The sequence below is a fragment of the Mustelus asterias genome, chromosome 9, assembly GCF_964213995.1.
Source record: "Mustelus asterias chromosome 9, sMusAst1.hap1.1, whole genome shotgun sequence".
Classification (NCBI taxonomy): domain Eukaryota; kingdom Metazoa; phylum Chordata; class Chondrichthyes; order Carcharhiniformes; family Triakidae; genus Mustelus; species Mustelus asterias.
In genome coordinates, this window is record NC_135809.1 from 24,771,718 (window position 1) to 24,784,367 (window position 12,650).

At 44.4% G+C, this 12,650-nt stretch overlaps 1 protein-coding gene across 1 annotated transcript in view; it reads right to left on the reverse strand.

Moving 5' to 3' along the window:
* The window catches only part of irak3 (interleukin-1 receptor-associated kinase 3), a 333,490-nt gene that overhangs the window by 179,877 nt on the left and 140,963 nt on the right, over nucleotides 1-12,650 (reverse strand). The gene's annotated exons all lie outside the window — the stretch shown is intronic.

A 12,650-nucleotide genomic window follows, 5' to 3' on the forward strand; every position in this document is an offset into this window, starting at 1 on the left:
GTGCCTTGCCTGCCACAAGGGGAAGCCAGCTGCCTAATCAGCACCCTGACCCTGTCTTAACAAGTCAATTGTGCCAATTTAGTCAGCATTGCAATGCATCAGTATGCCACTGATTGATACCCAATTGTTAACCCTTTGGAAGCCTAGCCCTTTTAGTTTAATTATTTAAACTCAAGAGTTGGAAGCCTAGCCCCGCTCCCACTCTACTGAGGCTACATCCATGATTGTATATCCCTGGAGAGGGAGCATGCGGTGTTTATGGGCATCATTGAGGCCTCTGTGCCCTTTAGGCTCCGCAGGACTGCGGTGCTTTATTGACCCCTTTTATCTCTTTTTGATTTGATGTTTTAAGTTTCATTTGTGATTTGTTTTTGTTTATGGCTGTTCCCTTTTAAAGACTTCTTTGAAATCGCAAGCTTTCGGAGTGCTGCCCCTTTGTCAGGTGAGCTTCACCTGAGGAAGGAGCAGCTCTCCGAAAGTTTGTGATTTCAAATAAACCTGTTGGACTGTTACCTGGTGTTGTGTGACCTCTCATCTTGTCCACCTCAGTCCAACACCAGCATCTCCACATCATGCCCCTTTAAGGGGCTGCCCATTTTACTTTATCCCTCAGTTTATTTGGTTTAGTTTTTAATTCATTTTTCAAGAAAAGAGTTGGAAGCCTAGCCCCTCACCACCCCAAGTCCACTTTATAGTTTACTTATTAGTCACAAGTAAGGCTTAACACTGCAATGAAGTTACTGTGAAATTCCCCTAGCCACCACACTCTGGCGCCTGTTTTAGTCAATGCACCTAACTGGCAATTCTTTCAGACTGTGGGAGGAAACCGGAGCACCCGGAGGAAATTCACGCAGACACGAGGAGAACATGCAAACACCACACAGACAGTGACCCAAGCCGGGAATCGAACCTGGGTCCCTGGTGCTGTGAGGCAGCAGTGCTAACCACTGTGTCACCGTGCCCCTTTACTGTGGCTACTGGGCACCCCTGGAGAGGGAGCATGTGGTGTCCACGGGCACCATGGAGGCCTTCCATGCTCGATGTGCACCTCGGACTGGTGCCTTTTCAACACCTTTAATTACATTTTAGTTTGATATTTAAAGTTTCATTTGTGATTTGTTTATGTTTAAGGCAGTATCCTTTTAAGGGGATGCCCCTTTTACTTTGTCTCCCAGTTTGTTTGACTTCGTTAAATTGTTTTATACAAAAATTGGAAACCTAGCCCCCAAGCATTGAACGCTACTGCTAATATTTACACCTCCATAACAAAGAGGTAACACTGATGTGGCCCCCAATGCAAGGCATTATGGTGAAGATGCTCAATGTGGACTGGGAGGTCACCCATTGTCTGTAGCCCTGAAAGTCACTGCCACTCAGAACTTCTATGCCAGCAGCTTGTTTCAGGTCTGCATGGGTGACCTGTGCAGCATCTTGCAGTCTGCCATGCACATTGCATAAGGGAGGTCACAGATGATGATGTGTTATTTGCGAGGGGAATTTGTACATCAACTTGGACCAGGACCAGGCGAGCCAGGATGCCAGAGCCATGGACTTTGCCCGCATAGCAAGCAGGCCCCAGGTGCAGGGCATCATCGATTGCCACCATGTGGCTGTGCACTCCCCACGGCCATTTGTGAACCACAAGAGATACCGCTCCCTCAATGTCCAGGTTGTCTGTGACGACACAATGTGCATTATGCTGGTGTGTGCTCATTTCCCCGGGAAGGTCCATGATAATTACACCTTGGGGCACTCACAGATCCCAGCCATTTTTGAGGGAGAGCAGCGGTTGGAAGGATTGCTCCTCGAGGGCAAAGGGTACCTTTGGTTTAAAGAGCCTGGGAAATGCAATGCAGAATAATTCTCTAGTCCAGTTAACCTCAGAAACCTCATATCTTTATTTGTAACCATTTCCATCCTTGAATCTCATTCAATGTTTATTAATACTAAAATAACATATTCCTTTATTTTCTTAAAACGTATTTGCTATTCTCTGGTATTGAAGCGAGCTTAATTTCACACTCAATTCCTGCACATAGTAGCACATAGTAGCATCACTATTTGTCCTTATAAAAGAGCATATTATGTTAGTTACCATGAGAAAAATCATGTGATCTGGTAATATCTATATATTAAAATTGTACATCTGATTTGCCATTCATTCCCACAACCTTAGTTCCAGTAACACTCTAATATTAACATTTACAGTGGAAACTGACTATGTAAATGATGATAATGGAATTCTGTACGCTCTAAGAAAACTAGGTTTCAATATCTTGATAAATACATGCTAATGAACCAAGCAAGTCCTTAATTCTCCCCTTTAACTACATATTAACGGCATATGTGGAGTCTTGCCTCCCAGCACAGGTCGAGGAATGAACAGTGCTTGATAGCAAACCATGTTATATTAATCAGTGTGCATTGAAATGAATATAATTTACTAACCCTCGATTAGATCACCCTCAAGCTGCTACGTAAATGAAATAATTATTTCATGTCAAATCAAGGAAGAACCACAGTACAAGTCATACACAACATATTACTTATTATTACAAATCACTATTGAAAGTTACATACAAGAAACACCTTACAGACATGCAAAAATGTAATCTGATTTACCTAGCAGTTGAGTAGCAAATGATTAACGGATAAAGTTGCTTAACAAATTGGATAGCAAAGGAAACATAGGCAATTCAGCATATCACTGTACTGGTATTATTAACAAAGCAGTGACTGGAGTCTAATGTTATAAACTGATTAGATTATGTAGAGTAAGTCTTTAGATAGCTGACAAGGTAATAGCTTCTATCAAATAGTTCAAGTCTTTGTGTGTGATTAAAAATATTCAGTGCTTACATAGCTTAATCCTCATGAGTGGAGTGGTTGTATCAGTTTCCTTCCTTCTATGTGGTATTAACTTCTTTGGTATTGAGTCAATGAACTGAACACACTTTAAACAAAGTGAAAACATCTAGGTTAGCTTCCCTTTCACCCTTCTCAAATGTTTGCAATAAATTAGTGGGGCACAGCGACACAGTGGTTAGCACTACTGCATCACAGTGCCAGGGACCCAGATTCAATTCCGGCCTCGGGTGACTGTCTGTGTAGAGTTTGCACATTTTCCCCGTGTCTGTGTGGGTTTCCTCCGGGTGTTCTGATTTCCTCCCACACTCCAAAGATGTGTGAATTAGGTTGATTGGCCATGTTAAATTGACCATGAGTGTTTGGGGATTAGTTGGTAAATACATGGGGTTATGGAGATAGGGCCTGGGTGGGATTGTGGTCAGTGCAACTCAATGGCCGAATGGCCTCCTTCTGCCCTGTAGGGAGTCTATGATCTTATTCTAAGTGACACTGTTTAGCTTTTAACCTCTAACATACTCTCTCTAAAGGTACATTTTACTAATAGGGATGTCTCTTAAACCTGCTGCATAAACTTTACCTGAAAAAAAAATAGAAGTCTTTGCCTAAGATACACTGTCACTTCTACCAAAGACAAAGAAAACCTCTGCTTCTGTGACAGAATTGCTTATCCCTCTTAGTTCTATCACCTCCAAAGAGTCAGTACTGAAGCCTGGATCTCCAGGCTGATCAACAACAGCAAACGTCTCACCTCGCTGATCGGAATGCCACTGCTGCTCCTGCTGGTCTAAAAGAATCCCCAGTGCACCCAACAGAGAACTCCAAATCTCACCCTCCAAGGTAAAAAAAAAGTAAAGTTTATTCATTTATCACAAGTAGGCTTACATTAACAATGCAATGAAGTTACTGTGAAAATCCCCGAGTCACCACACTCCGGCGCCTGTTTGGGTACACTGAGGGAGAATTTAGCATGGCCAATGCACCTAACCAACACGTGTTTCGGACTGTGGGAGGAAACCAGAGCACCCAGAGGAAACCCACACAGACATGGGGAGAACGTGCAAACTCCACACAGACAGTGACTCAAGCTGGGAATCGAACCCGGGTCCCTGGCGCTGTGAGGCAGCAGGCAGGTAAGTAGAAGCCTTAAAACACTGGGGTTCAATGATTTAAATTATATGGGGAAAGTTGGATAAACTTGAGTTTTTGATCCTTGAGGTCTGAAAGTTGAAGGGCAATCTAATCAAGATGTTTAAAATTCTAGTGATTCAAAGGATAGGTTCTGAAAAACAATTTTCTCTGGTGAGGGAATTGAGAGCAAAGCATGATGTTAAAACTAGAACTAGCTTCGTTAGAAATGAAATCAGGAAGTATTTTTTTCACTCAAGGGAAAGTAGAAATTTGGAACTCTCTCTGGATTGAATAGTCTACTCCTGTTTCTATTAGTACCCCATCCCTGTTCACCACTGGCAACTAAAGTTCAAAAATAAAAACAAAAAAATAACAGCAAAGTAGTGATCAAGATAGTTGCTGACAGAATTTCCAATAAAGAGCATCAGCCATGAAGTGGACATAAGACTAAACTATAGCTGGAGGTCAGTCCCAAAGAACCCACCCTCCCCACTGTTTGGGTTTCAAAAATGCAATCCTACTAAGTGTTCTACTAGTCATGTAACTCTGCCATGAGGTAAGCACTGTAGACTGTCATTTTTATTCAGTTCAATAAAGGCTCTCAAAAGAACAGACACTGAAGAAGACTTCTGTATGCTAGAAAAGTAGTGTCAGAAAGTGAAAGAAAATAGATTTTTGAACACTGGAAATGAGGCAGAGAAGACACTGAGAATCTAAGAATACAGGTTCATATCAGCAAAAAAGCTGCTGAAAAGGACAAAAGAAAAGACAAAGGCAGCAAGTAAATTACAGTGTGTGTAAAAAATGCTGCAGCAAATGTTTCTATCCCCTCTCCAATCGAATTGAAAAATGATGCGTAACAAAACTGACAGGTTTACCACTTACAATGGCAAAACTATGAGATTGCAACAAACTTAATTAACAAGCCTGAACTGATAAGAGAGTAGCCACACATGCTGCTGGGGAGAGACTGCTACAATGTGTATCACCTTAAATATAAGCGATGAACAAAGAAAAAAGACCCCAAAGATTTAAAATGCATTGAACGCACTTTCTGAATCCTGAGTGAATGTTACATATAAACAATATGTACTCAATGCCAGAGTTTAGGGTTAAAATGAGACCATTGAACAGCATGTGACTGCAGTAACACAGCTTGAAGAATCATATAAATTTGGACAGCTCAAAGATTGTTGGATTAAAGAGGTGTGTGAGACCCCTCAGTGAGAGCAATTTTATTGAAGGATGAGGAACTGATGCTGAAGAAAGTGATAGACATGTGTTGAAATGCATAAGTTGTGAAAAACCAGCTGGAGCATATGTATGGCAGAAGTTGCCATTCATATGCTCCAAGTTGAAAGAGTGGAGCAATTGTATACAAAAGACGGGATACAAATACTGTGCAGGACAACATGCTTAGGAAAAGAAGGATTATCCAGCATGAGGTAAGCAATGTTTTAACTACAAGAAGCAGAATCATTTTTGCCAGAAAGAAGCAAAATATGCTTATACAGATGGCCATGGGAGAGATATCAGCTGCTAGGTCTCACGAGGAACTATATACGTTACAACAGATTCGTTCCACCAAGTCCAGATGCAACAAGTGGTTTGTGTCTGTTACAACTACAGAAGGAGAGTATTGAGCAAACAATCAGTGTCAGGTAGACACTAGTCGTCCTGCAACATAATGGTCTTCACAGATCAGTGTGAACTGGCTCAACATGGTGAGCTAAAAATGAAACCCTCAAAAGTAAGGTTGAGGCTATGTGATGGCATGATACTCATACCACTCGGGATACATTAGTCTGAGGGCCCAATACAATGGCAAGAAGGAAGATTTAGAGTTACAGATCATAGATGGGACATCATGGCTACTCATTTCAGCTGAAGCAAGTCTAAAGTTTGGGCTGGTAACCCTGAAAGTGCCAACGGAGAACGGACACAAAAGGGCAGAAGAATACCCCAGAGAGAGGAAGACAATATTTAAGTAAATCACAAGATGGTTGCTGACCACTTCAGTGCAATGAAGTGCACAAGCCGAAGGTAATTGAAGCAGTGCTATAGGAAAAGGTTCACTTCAGAGCTGAACAGGAAGATTTGAAGGACAATGTTCCAGCTGAGTTTATACCGGTGAAGATGCACAATAAACTGAAATCTTCAATGAAGCAAGCTGTGCAAGGTCAGAACAAACAAATTTGAGAGATGATACAACATGCCAGGTAGAAATAATGATCCTTAATTCCACACTCAAAGTGGGAGTTGAAAATACTCAAACAGGTGAACAGCCAGGCAAAGCATCAGACAGAAAAGGCACACAAAGACATTGAAACCTTACAAGAATCAAGTAGTCATGAAGAAACATGAGGAGCCAGTCAAGGTACAAATCTCAAGAGGAGTTAGCCCACTTGTAAACTTGGGACATGTGTAGAGAAATTGTTACCTCAAACATACATGGTGAGAGTGAACGACCATATATACCAATGCAACCATAGGCATATATGATCAACTAATGAAGCTATTCCTTCACTAAAATTAGCTGGTCAGGAAGAAGGAATCACTTCAGCTGTACAGAGTATAGAACTACCATCAATCACAGTGGTCCATGAGTTCCCAAAAACTGAAATGGAACAATAACAGTCACCAAGGCAACAAGAGCCAGGGGAATTACACTCTTCAGACAAGGAACATTGCCCAGACAAATAGTCAATGTCATTGAGCATGCATTCCAAAAACAGACCCTCATAGTTTAAAGACTATGGCTGGAATTTTCCAGCATTAAAATCTCCATTCATATCAGTGGGACTGAAAGATCCCATTGGTGTAAAGTACTGGACAATTCTGGCCTACGTGTGCAATGCATATGCAATGACTGACTGGTAGAACAAACAGATGTTAATGCATGAGAACAGTGGGTATATAGTGGGTAAGTTGGGTAACTCACAGTCACATAGGATCGTGAATACAAATTTATCCTTGTTTGCTACGAAAAAGGGGATGTTTGGATTTTGAAAATGCAATCCTGCTAAGTGCACCACTTTGCTTGCCATAGGCACAAGCTAGGCTGAATACAGCTCCATCTTATCAACTGACCATTCTAACTGTAACCCAGCACACAAATCATAAGCATCAGGAGGGAATCATTCATAATCTCCCTCATGGACAGATGAGTTAGGAGCAGGAGTAGGCAACTTGGCCCCTTGAGTCTGCTCCACCATTCAATAAGATGCTAGCTGATCTAATTTTAACCCTAATTTCACCTTCCTACCTACCCGATAACCTTTCACCTGCTTGCTTAGCAAGAATCTATCTATTTCTGCCATAAGAATATTCAAAGACTCTTCCTGAACTGCCTTTTGAGGAAGAGAATTCTAAAGTTTCACATTCCTCTGAGAAAAAAGTGACCCCTTATTTCTAAACAGATTCCCTTAGTTCTAGATTCTGCCACAAGAGGAAACATCCACCCTGTCAAGTCCCCTCAGGATCTTATATGTTTCAAAAAAGTCACATCTTACTCTTCTAAATTCCAGCAGATACATGCCTAGCATGTCTAGCCTTTCCTCATAAGACAACCTGCCTACTCCTGGTATTAACCTAGTAAACCTTTCTGAACCCATTCCATTGCATTGATATCTTTCCTTAAATAAGGAGACCAATATATGCATGGATTTGATTAGATTTATTATTGTCACCTGTATTGGTATATAGTAAAAAGTATTGTTTCTTGCATGCTATACAGACAAACCATACAATTCATAGAGTACATAGGGGAGAAAGAAAGGAGAGGGTGAAGAATGTAGGGTTACTGTCATAGCTAGGGTGTAGAGAAAGAGCAACTTCATATAAAGGAGGTCCATTCAAAGGCTGATGGCAGAAGGGAAGAAGCTGTTCTTGAGTCGATTGGTACGTGACCTCAGACATTTGTATCTTTTTCCCGACAGAAGAAGGTGGAAGAGAGTATGTCCGGGGTGCATGGCATGCTTGATTATGCTGGCTGCTTTTCTGAGGCAATCAGCAGTGTAGAGAGAGTCAATGGATGGGAGGCTGGTTTGCATGATGGACTGGGCTATGTTCACAATCTTTTGTAGTTTCTTACGGTCTTGGTCAGAGCAGGAGCCATACTAAACTGTGATACAACCAGAAAAGATGCTTTCTATGGAATATCCGTAAAAGTTGGTGAGTTGGCGTGGACATGCAGATTTTCCTTAGCCTCCTGAGAAAATAGAGACGTTGGTGGGCTTTCTTACATATAACTTCCGCACGAAGGGACCAGAACAGGTTGTTGATGATCTGAACACCTAGAAACTTGAAGCTCTCGACCATTTCCACTTCATCCCCATTGATGTAGACAGGGGCATGTCCTCCACTACTCTTCCTGAAGTTGAAGCGTAGTGGAGGACTTTTTCCTTCGTTTTACAGACATTTAGGGAGATTATTGTCATCGCGCCAGTTCACCGGATTTTCTATCTCTTTCCTGTACTCCGTCTCATCTTTGATTGAGATCCGACCCACTATGGCGGTGTCATCGGCAAACTTGAGCATCGAGAGGGAGGGGAATTTGGCCACACAGTCATAGGTGTATAAGGAGTATAGAAAGTGGCTGAAGACACAGCTTAGTGGGGTACCGGTGTTGAGGATAATCATGGAGATAAGTGTTGTTGCCTATCCTTACTGATTGCAGTCTATGGGTTAGAAGTCTAGGATCCAGTTGCAGGGGGAGGAGTCGAGCCCAAGGCCACTGAGTTTGGAGTACTCCAGATGTGGCCTCATCAAAGCCCTGTACAACCTCCCTACTCTTATAATCAATTCCCCTTGCAATAACAAATAACATTCTATGAGCTTTGTTAATTACTTGCCATAGCTGCATACTAACCTATTGTGATTCATGCATGAGGACACGCATATCGCTCTGCAATCTTTCACCATTTAGATAATATGCTTCTTTTTTATCTAGAATCATGGAATCCTTACAGTGCAGAAGGAAGCCATTCGGCCCATTGAGTCTGCACTGACCACCATAGAAGCATAGAAACCACAAGAACCATAGAGACCACAATCCCACTCAGGCCCTATTCCTGTAACACCACATATTTACCCTGCTAATCCCCCGACACTAGCGTCAATTTAGCATGGCCAATCAACCTAACCCTGCCAAGATAGACAACCTCACAATTTTCCACATTATACTCCATTGCCAGATCTTTGTCCACTCACCTAACCTATCTATATACTTTTGTCGCCTCCTTATGTCCTCTTCAACTTACTTTCCTACCTATGACAATTGTTGAAAAACAATTAGCTCCACTTCATCATATGTTGCATTTCCAATATGTTCTTTCTGATCAGAATTTTTGCTGATAATGCTGGTTACTGGCATTTGCTATTGTTTTGAGTCCAGTTGAACATTCATTTGCAAATACCATGCAATTTAGTTTGGCACAGCAACTTGGGACTCTTTTCTGGGCTGGTAAGAGTAACCCCTACCCTAGTGCTACAGCAAGTGGTCCCTGTTTCAAGGAGAGTGCACGCAATAAAATGGGCCCATTTGAACTAAAATTTTGAATGCAGAGCTAAATCATAATTTGATTTTCCTTGCTATCGAAGCATAATATATCATGTGATTTCCACCAGACAGAGAAGGTTTCAAACAAACCAGTGATGCATTGCCAACTTCAACTCAAAAGCCACCTGCCATGCACAAGGGCCTTAGAAAAGCAAATAGTAAGACCAACCCTCTCCTGTCAATTCTGGGCTATCTTGACCTTCTTGCTATGGGGTTGCTAACTCTGGTTAGATGTATTACTTAAGATTTCTGTAATATAAGGGTCTGGCATACATCAGATTAATGTGGGACTAAGTATAGTTGTAAAATAACACAGGACCCACACTTAGAGGTTAATCTAGTGTGGAACAGAACTGCGTGCACAAGAAAGCATGGAAACAGCTCCTATCTGGAACCCTTAACTGTATATATGCATATAGTTCTTGTAGTTAATAAATACATACAGTTGACCTACTTAAGACTACAAAAATTTTATTATGACCTACCAAATAGTATGCAACACCCTATGACAATTTCATCACATAACCTTCAACCACCACATGCCCACCACTGCTTGCCAACCTCCCAAGCCATCCATTCTCATAGCACACAGCATTATTACGCCAATTGGAAAGCAAAATCTTCATCACCCAATTGCATGAATCTTGACTATCAGACAATCTGTTTTACATTGCCACCATTTTCTAAATTAATAAATGAAAGTGCTCAAAGATAATCTGAAAAAATTAATGTTCCAGTAATGTTGCTTCCTAGTTGCTGGCAGCAGTGTCCTGGAAATTAATAATTCCTAGAGGCTTTGGGACAAATCTGTTGGCTTGCCAAAGTGCAATCAGAATTGAGCAACAGACAATTGGTAAACACTGTTAGGGAGAAAATTAGATAAAGGGATATATAGAGATAGATACATATAGATATAAATATTATAGACATTGAGATAAATATTATTTAACTATAACAAGAGATGGAAGGAGAAAGTGAAATTGAGCTGAAGGGATATTTACATATATAGTAAGAGAGACATAAAAGTGAAGAATATATAATAAATGAGATGGTGAGAACACTTGGAGATAGTGAAATATAGAGAAATGGATATAGAAAAATAGATATTGAAATACATGATGAGAAATATATTTAAAGAAAGATGGAGAGAAGATAAAGGCATGGGGTTGGATAGGATGGATAAAATGAGAGAGATGGATAGAGAGAGGGCTGAATAGAATGTGAGGGGTAGAGAGGAGATGGATAGAAAGAGAGAAATGGATAAAGAGGGGGTGAATAGAATGAGAGGAGTGGAGAGGAGATGGATAGAATGAGAGAGATGAATAGAGAGGGGGCTGAATAGAATGAAGGATGGAGAGGAGATGGATAGAATGAGAGAGATGAATAGAGAGGGGGTTGAATAGAATGAAGGATGGAGAGGAGATGGATAGAATGAGAGAGATGAATAGAGAGGGGGTTGAATAGAATGAAGGATGGAGAGGAGATGGATAGAATGAGAGAGATGAATAGAGAGGAGATGGATAGCATGAGAACGATTGATAGAGAACAGAGGGATAGAGTGAGAAAGCTGGAGAGGAGATGGATAGAGAGATGGATAAAATGAGAGAGACTGAGGAGATGGAGAGAATGAGAGGCATGGATAGAGGGGAAATGAAGAGAAAGAGATGGATGGAACGAGAGAGGGGTGAATAGAAATAGGGATGTTGCAGAGCGCCTGCGCCTGGCGTCAGCCGGCGGCGCTGACGGAAGCGGGAGCGGTTTCAGAGAGAGTCGAGCGGCCGCTGCCCGCCTACAGCCCGAGAGCGAGAGACACGGAGACTGTCCCCGCCCGCCAGCCCCGACCGAGCGGTGAGTGCTCGCACGGCAATTCCAGAGGGAGTCCAGGTTTCTGTGGAGATGGCGGTTGAAGGTACCCTGGGGAATGGGGATGGCCCGGGGAGTGGCGCTGGGCCCCGGGAGGGAGGGCTGGCTGGGTGGGTGAGCGCTTGTCGCGGTTTGCGGAAGGAGCCGGACCCGCTGCCGGTAAGATGGCGGAGCGGAGTCTGTGGCGAACGGCGAAAGCTGAAGCTGCACCGGGGCGGCCCCCTGGCCGCGGACTGCCCACCTCCCCCTTCACTGCCCAGCGGCCGAGGAGCGAGCCGGGAGGATGGAGAGGCGAGACCGGGGCTGGGCCACACCCCACACACACCCCACCCCCCCCCCCCACCCCCCACACACACCCACACCCCCCCCCCCCCACCCCCCACACACCCACACCCCCCCACCCCCCACACGCACCCACACCCCCCCACACCCAACACACCCAACCACCCACCCACACACACCCACACACACACACACACACACAACCCCCCCACCCACACCCCACCCCCCACACACACACACACCCACACACACACACAACCCCCCCCCACCCCCCACCCCCACACACACACCCACCCCCCACACACACCCACACCCACACCCCCCACACACACCCACACCCCCCACACACACCCACACCCCCCACACACACCCACACCCCCCACACACCCACACCCCACACACACACACACACACCCCCCACACACACACTCCCCACACACACACCCCCCACACACACACACAACCCCCCACCCCCCACACACACCACACCCCACCCCCCACACACACCCACACACACACCCACACACACACCCCCACCCCCCACACACACCCACACACACAACCCCACACACACACACCCACCCCCCACACACACACCCCACACACACACCCACCCCCCACACACACCCCCACCCCCCACACACACCCACCTCCCCCCCCCACACACACCCACCTCCCCCCCACACACACCCACCTCCCCCCCACACACACCCACCTCCCCCCCCACACACACCCACCTCCCCCCCCACACACACCCACTCCCCCCCACACACACCCACCTCCCCCCACACACACCCCACTCCCCCCCAACACACCACTCCCCCCACACACCCCACCTCCCCCCACACACACCCCCCCCCCACACACACACACACGCCCCCCACAACCCCCACACCCCCCCCACACACCCACACCCCCCCCACACACACCCACACCCCCACCCCCACAC